The sequence below is a fragment of the Panthera pardus genome, unplaced genomic scaffold (genome assembly GCF_024362965.1).
Source record: "Panthera pardus isolate Hobbes unplaced genomic scaffold, ASM2436296v1 HiC_scaffold_24, whole genome shotgun sequence".
Classification (NCBI taxonomy): Eukaryota; Metazoa; Chordata; class Mammalia; order Carnivora; family Felidae; genus Panthera; species Panthera pardus.
In genome coordinates this window covers 11,444,613-11,455,285 of record NW_026526810.1, presented here as the reverse complement: position 1 = coordinate 11,455,285, position 10,673 = coordinate 11,444,613, and the positions used below count along the sequence as shown (strand labels likewise).

At 41.2% G+C, this 10,673-nt stretch overlaps 1 protein-coding gene across 1 annotated transcript in view; it reads left to right on the top strand.

Annotated features, from left to right (window-relative positions):
• The first annotated feature begins 4,615 nt into the window (after positions 1-4,615).
• The window catches only part of CERS3 (ceramide synthase 3), a 106,843-nt gene continuing 100,785 nt past the window's right edge, over positions 4,616-10,673 (top strand). The window contains exon 1 of the mRNA XM_019460107.2: positions 4,616-4,867. The gene's annotated coding sequence lies outside the window, so the exon portion shown is untranslated. The remainder of the gene's footprint in view (positions 4,868-10,673) is intronic.

Sequence of the window (10,673 nt, the reverse complement as noted above, 5' to 3'; positions counted from 1 at the left end):
TTTCAGTGTAGATGAACCAGCCTGCTCTTGGAAGAAGATGCCATCCAAGATTTTCACAGCTAGAGAGGAGAAGTCAGTGCCTGGCATCAAAGCTTCAAAAAACAGTCCAACTCTTGTTAGGGGCTAATGCAGCTAGTGACTTTAACTTGAAGTCCGTGCCCACTTCCATTTTGAAAATCCTAGGACACTTAAGAATTAAGCTAAATCTTCTCGTCCTGCCCTCGGTAAAGGGAACGACAAAGCCTGGGTGACAGCACATCTTTTTACAACATGATTTACTGACTATTTTTAAGCCTACTGTTGACATTTATGGCTTAGTAAAAAGATTCTTTTCAAAATATGACTGCTTATTGACAATGCACCTGGCTACCCAAGAGCTCTGATGGAGATGTACAGTAGGATTAATGTTGTTTTCATGCCTGCTAACCCAATATCCATTCTGCAATCAATGGGTCAAGGAGTCATTTCAAGTTGCAAATCTTATTGTTTAAGAAATACATTTCATAAGGCTACAGCTGCCATAGATAGTGCTTCCTCTGCTGGACCTGGGCAAAGTCAACTGCAAACCTTCCAGAAAGGATTCATCATTACACATGCCCTCAAGAACATTGTGATTCATGGGAAGAGGTCAACATATCAACATGAACAAGAGTTTGGAACAAGCTGACTCCAAACCTCATGGGTGACTTCAAGGGTTCAAGACCTCAGAGAAGGAAGGGAGGGAGAGCAAGAATCCCAAGCAGCCTCTGCACTGTCACCACAGAGCTCGACACAGGGCTTGAACCCATGAACCGTGAAATCATACCCTGAGCCGAAACTCAGTGAACACACAAATGATGCTCTTTAACACTAGGCCAGGGGGATTGTGGAACCTGGTGAGTGGGGGTAACGGATACTTCACTGACTGAGCCACCCAGGTGCCCCTGCCATCTCGTGATCAAACGTAACTGGATGAAATGCTGCCTCTTAAGGATAAGCAAAGAAAGTGGTTTCTTGAGATGGAATCTACTCCTGGTGAAGATGTTGTGAAGATTTTTGAAATGACAACAAAGGATTTAGAATATTACAAAACTTAGTTGGTCAAACAACGGCAGGATTGACTCCAATTTTGAAAGAAGTTCTACTGTGAGTAAAATGCTATCAAACAGCATTGCAAGCCACAGAAAAATGTTCATGAAAGGGAGAGTCTATCGATGCAACAAACTTCACTGTCATCTCATTTTAAGAAATTGCCCCTGCCGCCCCGCCCTTTAGCAGCCACCACCCTGATCAGCCAGCAGCCATCAACATCGAGGCGAGACCCTCCACCAGCAAAAAGATTAGGACTGGTTGAAAGCTCAGATGATACTGTATTTTTAGCAAGAAAGTATTTTTGAATTAAGATATATACATTCTTTAGATATAATTCTATTGTACATTTAATATACTACAGTAGAGTATAAAGATAACTTTTACATGCACTGGGAAGGCAAAAAAATTCCTCGACTAGCTTTATTGAGATGTTCACTTTATTGCAGTGGTCTGGAAACCAAACCTATAATGTTTCTGAGGTGGGTCTGTAATCTATCGTCCATTGTGGGGATTTAGGCAAATCATCCAGGGAGCTTTTTACACCAAGAAGATGTAGTGTTCAAATTGAGTCGGTGTACGTATTGTTCTAGGCATTTGTGAAGACATCACCTTGTCCCATAGGAGGTTTTCCATGTACCTATTTAAAGAATACACAGTTTGGTAGCATTTTGACTTAACATATCTGTCTATCAGAAAAACCTTTGCATTTGGAAAGTCTGTGAAAATGATAAGATGAAACATTATAAGGAAACAGTGTTTTTTTACCTAAAAGCCCAGAAAATTGGACTGGTTAGGTTAAGATCAATGTAGCCCAAACTGTACTCATTAAGTTTCTTGGAAGGGTTTCTCTCCTTTGAGGTAAAAGCAGGTCACTTCTATCAAACTTACATTTCCTTCTCTAGAAAATTAGGCTCAGACTTGGTTTGCAATGTAACATGCAATTTAAATATCAGAAATTGCTCCCCGTCCCTTTCCTCTGTGTCTATACCCTGTGCACCCTCTGCTCCTGGCTAGCAGAACTTTGGACACAATTTCTAGTTCTGTGCTTTCCTGCTGTGGCCCAGAGTCCATTTTCCAGCGTCCTGCTTATGCTGTGTTTCTCTTGTGAGTTCCTAAGTGGCCCTCCAGACTCCTGACTAGGTTTGCCTAGGGTCCTCACTGCTCTTACCTTGTCCCCCTCTCCTGTTTTACTCTTTGAAATATTCCCAGTAGGTGTTTTACACACTCACTCACTTCGGTAACAGTTAGTAACAAGCTTGCTCTGCGTGTTAAAACCCATCCATTTTGCAATGCAGCCCCTGGCGGCTCCCTGTGAAACTTTGTCCACTAATATCAGGCTTAACTGCCCACGTTTAATTGGCAGAGGTGTGATGTTCACTTTCAAAAAGCAAATCATTAGGATTTAATAAACAACATCTATTTATGAGGACTTAAAATGTACAACAGATTTAATGTCTTAACTGGCTTCTAAACTTTTCTCATAAAATGAGACAGTTAAGTGTTACCCAGGGAAGAGACACCCACACACGCATGTTACCTGCTTCCTGGGGTTACATGCTTCCTGGGGTTCTCTCTCTTCTGTTAGCAGTGAACTGATACATTCATCATGAGACACAAGGGGGAAAGGGAAAAGGAAAGGCATCACCTTCGGAGTCTTTGAAAGAACCATATTTGTATTTATTTGTCTTCCTCAGAGGAGTTGTGCAAAGACACACTGGGCTGATGTGCACGCACACAGCTCCCCCCATGTCACAACCCACAAACCATCAGAATTCCCCACTTCTATCCCTCTGGAGGTACCCCATCACATAGATTGTGCAACAGGTTAAGTTTTACCTTTGTCCCTGAAGGAAGAAAGGACTACACCCTGACAGTGACTCAGTACAGCATATGATGATGGGATTCTTCTGGTTATTGAGGAGGTACTGAGATCTGCCACTTGCAACCAGGAACCAGGCCATCATCCATGCTAAGAAAGCTTACAGGGAAAAGGTAGCTGGTAGAGCTTTATCAGTGGGGAAGAGAGACACGATAAAGAAAAACAATTTAATTAGGAAGGTAAGCTGGGTGGCAGTTGGAGAATGATGGACTAGAAAGGGATAGTAGCCTGGGGTCAGGAAGACCAGGCAATTCTACGGAGTCGCCTGGTAAGACATGATCAGAATCTGAACCACACAACCTGCCTCACTTAGTGACCACTCTGCTGAGAGCTCAGCCCTCCTGCCAGATGAGCTTTAAGATTTCCGAACCCTGTCAATAGCCCAAAGAAAGTCTGGGAAGAGGGGCGCCTGGGTAGCTCAGTCAGTTGAGCATCTGACTTTGGCCCAGGTCGCGATCTCTCGGTTCTTGAGTTTGAGCCCCATGTCGGGCTCTGTGCTGACATCTCGGAGCGTGGAACCTGCTTTGGAATCTGTGTCTCCCTCTCTGTCTGTCCCTTCCCCATTGTGTGTATGCACTATCTCTTTCTCTCTCTCAAAAAATAAATAAAAACAATTAAAAAAAATGAAAGTCTGGAGAGAAAAACAGGGTAGGGAGAATTCAGTGAATGAGGCTCCCGTGAAAGGGCCTTCACCAGTCCTCCATCTGTGAATGGAATTTCATTAGTGAAACTTGAGAAACTGTGGAGTCTGAAACTGGCCTCCCCTCTTCTCTGCCTCTAGTTAATTTTTAATTTGCTGTCATTGATTAGCTGACAGGAGAAGAAAGGTGTCTCTCAGCAGATGAAGTCAGCCGATGGGAAGGGCCTTGAATCAGGCCCTCAGAGTAGGCGGCCTGGCCGGAACCGCCCGGGAGGTGAGGTTTGGCTACGAGGGGGTGCAAGTACCAACTTGTGAAGCTTCCTTGCTCGTCAAAGCACCTTTAAATAATCCACGCCCAGAGTTGTTTCATCTTCAGGCAAGAGAAAGTGAAAACGGCCCCAAAAGGTCTAATATCTCAAATAAACACTGTAAATGTAGGCATACTTGCCTTTGAAATTGGAGCGCCTCAAGCAGACAGACAACGTTTGTGTCCTGCTACTAACAGGTTCGCCTTTCGTTGTCTGTGACGGCTGTTCTCTGAGGCTGACACGAATATAAACAAAGTGCATTACCTCTGACTATTCTGAAAGGAAAGGGTGGTCAGACTTTTATTTTTTGTGACGTGGTTCAAAAAACTGATATTCCTCGCCGCCGCCCCCCCCCCCCCCCCCCCCGCTAGGAAACAGGCAGAGAAGTAGTTGCCTTTTTGCGGATGGGTGGCATGCTGTTGGTGGTTGTGGTAGGGATTTAGTTAGTCCAAAGCTCCGCCAATATTCCCAGGCTTCTAGAAAGTGCTATAGCTGCTGTCAGACGTGCTCGGCGAGGAGAGTAGGGTTGTCAACAGTGTTTCAGGTTTCTCTCCGCCACATAAACCCCTTCCTTTTAACGCAAACAGTAAGACCACCTCGTTTAGTAGTTGGCCAATGACGGTGAGCACCAAAACCAACAACGATGAGGCAATCGTGCATTTGTCATCCCGTGTCTGACTGAGTTCCAGTCCTCTCCTCTCCCAAGTGGTGAAACAGGAAGCATCCTCCCGTCAGGAAGAAATTCAAGGTGCCATCCAGTAGCTTTGCCTCACGTCACTGATCGCCCTCAGTCGGAAATCTTGACTTGCAACTTTAGAGGGTGGGTCTCTGAAAGAATTTCAGAGCTTACACAGAGATGAGGTGTGTTGCTCTCTGATGAGAACGAAGCTGACTGGAACGCTGGAAATCTGCCTCTGACTGCTCCTCACAGGCAAGGGGCATCTTTTGTGGGCTGAGATTTCAGAAAAGGTAGGCACCATTTTGCTTTTGTTGTGGCCATTTGAGAGCTTTCAAACCACGTTGGCCTTGACTGTGTATGTGTGTGTGTGTGTGTGTGTGTGTGTGTGTGTGTAAGAGAGAGAGAGAGAGAGATATGATCAAAATGCTCATTTTTGGCCTGATCATTTGAATCCCATTGCTTGATGACTTTTCCTTCAAAAATATTCAGTAGTGGAGAGCAAATGTTGAGTCCAGACTTCTCGTCGTGACCTGTATCACTTGCTCTCTGGCAAGTGTAAATGGATTCATTGTAGGGGTAGGAAGTGGAGTGGAATCAGGGAGTGGACTCACATGAGGCTGAGCCCTCAGTCAGTACAGCTTGGTGTATTCGGAAGGAGAAATGGAAAGGGTGACCACAGGTCTCCAGGTGGCATGGCCAAGGCCATCTCAGACCATTTCGGCATGTCTTAAGTTTGGAACAAGGCAGGACTTGCTCGCCTCACAGCGGCCAACTTCTCTAAACCGGCTCTATCTTGGATGAGACCCTCTCCATGCTGTGTGTGTCCAGAGGGCATTAGCCGATTAGTTATAAAACTGTCAGCCTTGGCTAGAGGAACATAATAAAATTTTTTCTAACTCATGTACACGTTTAGTGAGGATATTCTTTGAAACAGTGTTGTTTCCTGAAAAGCCTTATGCAGAGCAAGGGAAAGAAACCTATGGGACTCACCAGATGATGAATATTAATTTATGTGTTAATCCTCAATATTCAAGTACTTTCTCAATCACGAGTGAGGTTTTTGACTTTAAACAGCACCTTTTCCTGCCTTTTCTCCTATAAGCTTTTAAAAAAGGGGTTGCCACTTAAAAATTTCATCAGTAGAATTTGCTGAACAAAGGGGCACATTTTTTAAGGGGGGGAAATAGATAATAATTGCATAATCTTCCCTTTAAAAATACTTCTGCCTTTTCCAAAAGCAATCAAATTAATTGACATAGTTTGGAGACAATTCTGGGTCAGTAATAACCTACATAATTCTGGGTTAGTAATAATCTACATTTATTGAGTCCTTGCTGTGCATAAATGCATTGCCCATTTAATTCAGTGAGACAGAACTCATGTTCTGAAGTTTTCCAATGAGGACATTTCAGCTTAGTGAGAGGTATAGTAGCATAGCAGAGAAGTGAGAAAGCCCAAAGTCTGTTGCACACAGAAATACATGATTGGAGCCTTCTCTGTTCGTATCCTGTTCTGTCAGCTCTTCAGAAACCTTGTCCTATAGAGGGGTTTCTGAAGCCATGATAATATGTAAATATGCCAACCTGGTATCTGATAGCAAAAGACCAAAAGTCAGTCTATAATTTGCTTCTGTTGGGGTGAAGGCATGGTGTGGTGAACAGAACATGGGCTAGAAAGGCAGACAGATCTAGATTTGAATCCCTGCTTTCTGCTTACTATTTATGTGACCTAGGCAAGCCAGTGAAATTCTTCAAACCTCAGTTTCTTTATTTATAAGCTAATTATTATAATATCCATCCCGCAGGGTTATTTGTTATAAAGGATAGAAAGACAAGGTATGCAAAGTGCCTTCTGCATGACTGACAAATGATAGGCTTTTGATAAATAGTATTCATTTCTCCAGTTATTTGCTAATGTTTTCAGTGTGCTGGATCCTGTTCTGGGCTCAGGGGTATCAGCAGTGAACAGACAAGACTGTGCCCTCATGGAACTGACCAGTGTTGTTTATTCTATCATAGTGTCACTGACTTTCCTTGAAAACCAGGTGGTGATTATTGAGATCTTCTGTGGTGGAGCTGATCTGGCTTTGACACAGCCTATGAGGCAGAGTGGTAAACATCCTATGCAAAGAGCCCCCCGAAGCATAGTAAAATCAGGCAAAAAGCAAGAGCATCAGATAACTCTTTTGCAAGTATCAGTTTGTTGTGCTAATCTTTGCAGAGTTAAAGGAAAGATATGTTTTTACACGCGCCTTCACACACATGCACACACACACACAGAGTTCGTTTGAGTTTTCTTAGGCCCCCAAGACGTTGCCCGCAGGCTGTGCATGGGAGGAGAGTCCAAGGTCTCATAAAACACAGAGTGTAGCATGGCAACCATTCATTTACCTTGGGCTCTAGGCCATCTGTACAATAGCCTTGGGCTTTCTGAGGCATCCCCAATGTGAATTTAGGGATGGAGTCCAAAGAATGAACTGGAGATAATACACCTTCAAAAACGTGGATTTGAAGAAGAGTATTTGATTTATTTACTGGCTAAAAGCCTATAGTCACGTTCACCAAATGAGCTAGTTGGCATCAAGAATGGTGCTTTGACAATCTCTCCCTACAGAGAGATAGAAGAGAGGAACAGGGGGGCTCCCTTTGGAATCAAATGCAGGTCTCCCTTCTCTTAGAAACACCTGCACACCCAATACACCAACTTTATTGGTCCTACACAGCCCAAGTTTGTTGTTTTGTTTATTTGGTGGACTCAGAATGATTGAAGAAATCTTTGTGACAGCCCTAGACAGTCCAGACAATTGTCACTATGAAATAAGACTTTCTAAAGTAGCAAGACTTATTTTCCTAAGCCCTATGCAACCATCAGTCTCATCATGTTATGGGTCATACTATATACATTGCCTTAAGATTGCATCTTGCAGTGGGTTTTTTAGATGAAAACAGAAATCACGCTAAAAACCTAAATTAGGGCTTAGGCATAAAACCCTAAAATGGCAAGTGAGTGGAGATATTAAAAATCTTCGACCTTGTACAACACTGTAACAGCCAAAATTCTTCACAGGGCTTTCTGTTGATGGAAGACAGATGTTTGGTTATAAATAGACGTTAGCAATCACTGTCTTTTAAAGACAGTTATTTTCAAATTTCATTATTATCATACCTTAAAGTCTGAGAAAGCCCACTAACAAATAGATGGTGGCTCTAGTGAGAAGGGGATTTAACTTGGGTGACCTTGACACAAACTTCACCTTTCCTAATTATGAGAATTTAAAATTTCTCAAGCTGTGAGTGTCTACATTCCTCACAAATATAAAGAAATGTAAAGTCAAAGGGATTTGGTTCATTTTAATAACCATTTCTCCTCCTCCTCCTCCTCCTTCTTCTTCTTCTTCTTCTTTTCTTCTTCTTTTTGTTTTGTTTGTTTGTTTGTTTGTTTGTTTGTTTGTTTTTCCCCCATCTGGTCATTGGAAAGTCTGTGGAGACAGTTCATGCTGCATTCTTAAGGAGAGTAAACTCAACAGACCCAAGGCCTATCACATAGCTGGTATTTGGTTTATAGAGGTTTCAGTTCAATGGAAATCTTCCTTTTTATTGATCTCCAAATTCTATCTTCAGGAAATATCAAAAAAATGGAGATATTTAATGAAAATCTCCAAATCTCTTTAAGACTGGCACACATGGGGCACCTGGGTGGCTCAGTTGGTTAAGCGTCCGACTTCGGCTCAGGTCATGATCTCGCGGTCTGTGAGTTCGAGCCCCACATTGGGCTCTGTGCTGACAGCTCGGGGCCTGGAGCCTGCTTCAGATTCTGTGTCTCCCTCTCTCTCTGCCCCTCCCCTGCTCATGCTCTGTCTCTCTCTGTCAAAAATAAATAAACATTACAAAAAAATTTTTTTTTAAAGATTGGCACGCACACACACACCACAGTCTCTCTCTTGCACACATACATTTACGTGCAGGTGGATAATATAAAAATAAAACCAAAGGATACATATATTGTGTGTGTGTGTAACCAAGGTTTATTTCTCTTTCTGTCATAGATGGTTCTTCTTCCATCTTTGTAGCTGGGCCTTCTGAAACATGTGACATGTGGTCACTAGGACTGGAGAAGGGAAAAATGAAAACAGGTCTCCAGCTTTTTAATTTTTTTTGAGGTATAACTGATATAGAACATGGTGTTAGTTTCAGGTATATGACATAATAATTCAACATTTGTATGTCTTATGAAATAACCACCAAGTATATCCCTCCTTTATCTCTTAATGGGAAAACTGTGAAATTCACAGATAAGGCATGCATTTGAAGAGACAAAATATTACATTTGGAGAGACAAAATGTTACATTAAGGGGCTTGAAATCATTTTTATTTACTATATCCATGTTCTAAAATGAAGTACTTAGGGAAAATCGTATGCCACAATCCATTTGTTCTCTACAGAGTACTTGTATGCAAGAACAAAGTGTTTTCCTCTTATTTTGATTCCTTTGCCAGACATATTTTAGTGGATAGTCAATAAATAGTTGTTGATTAGATTGATCTTGACATAAGCCGAACATTAAAATAATCCTTTCAAAATTCAAGCAAAAATTCTGAGAGCATTTTCTTCAATAACGAAGGTTATTTAACATCATTTAATAGCTAAATTGGCTTCAATTTCTTCCCCTCAAATTTTGTTTTCTTGTTTGACATCCCATTAAAACTTGAAAACCATAAAATCTGCTGATGCTGAACAAATCTCAAATTATGCAGATTAGCAATTTTCATTTGTAATGTTCACATCATGAATTCATTATCATATTCCGCTTTGGGTCAAAGTTGCAGGGTTTTATAATGAGCTCCTCCTGTCCTATTAGCTGTAAGTGGCTTTCCCTGACTTGTTTCAAATGGAGATCTGCTTTGGTCTATAACCAATGGTATAAGAATAAAGCTTCAGAGCATTTCTAGATGACAACTATAAGATAACATGCAAGCTGAATTTTCCCAAGTAATTGGTTCACAGATTGCACTATTGTAGTAGATTTCAGGCCTTTTTGGTGGGGGGGGGGACATCACTGATGGTAAGAAATACTTTTTAGATCTCAATTTAAATACACACACACACACACACACACACACACACACATACACACACCCTGACCGAAATGAAAGTTTCACAGAACAATACTGGGTACGTATTGATGTTTTCTCTTCTATTCCATCCCATTCCACTCCATAAAATTTCTGGTCATAGCTACTAATAAATTTTGTGACCTACTGGTAGTGGTTCTCAATACTGGCTGAATATAAGAATCAACTAGGGAACTTAAAAAAAAAAAAGAAAAGAAAAGAAACTAAAGCCAAAGGCACAGTAGACCAATGAAATGAACTAGAGATTCTAGACATAAGCCTCCATCTATTTGGACTCTTGATTTATGATCATGTTGATACTATACAGAAGGGATAGGCATTTGAATATACAGATGGGGGGAAAAGCCTAGAATCCTGATTCTAACCTCGAAATTTATGCACATCTGAATGTTAATTTAGGTGTGGTGGGTAAAACTATAATTTCTAAATCTGCATTGTTCTGATATGATAGCCACTAGCAACTTGTTGCAATTGTGTCCCTGAAATATGGCTGGTCCAGTAGAGACAGGTTATAAGTGCAAAACGCACACCAGATTTCAAAAACTTACCAGAGAGAAAAAATTCATAATGTCTCATTAATAATTTTTATACTGGTTATATGTTGAGATGATAGTATTTGAGATATATCCTGTTAAATAAAATACATTATTACAATTAGTTTCACTTTTTTTCTTCCTTAAATGTGACTAGGAGAAAACTTTCAGTTACATATTTGGCTCCAACTATTTTTCCACTGGACAACAACATTCTTGATGACGAAATAGAATATATTCATGACCTGGGGGCAGGCAGTGATTTTTTTTTAAAAACAAGACACAAAAAGTACTAGCATAATGAAAAAGATCTATATATTGGACTATCCTAAAGCGAATAGCTTCTTTCCATCAAAGCTTACTATTAAAAGAGTAAGAGACAAGCTGCAGAGGGGAAGGAGACATTTGCCATACATATAAACAATGAAGA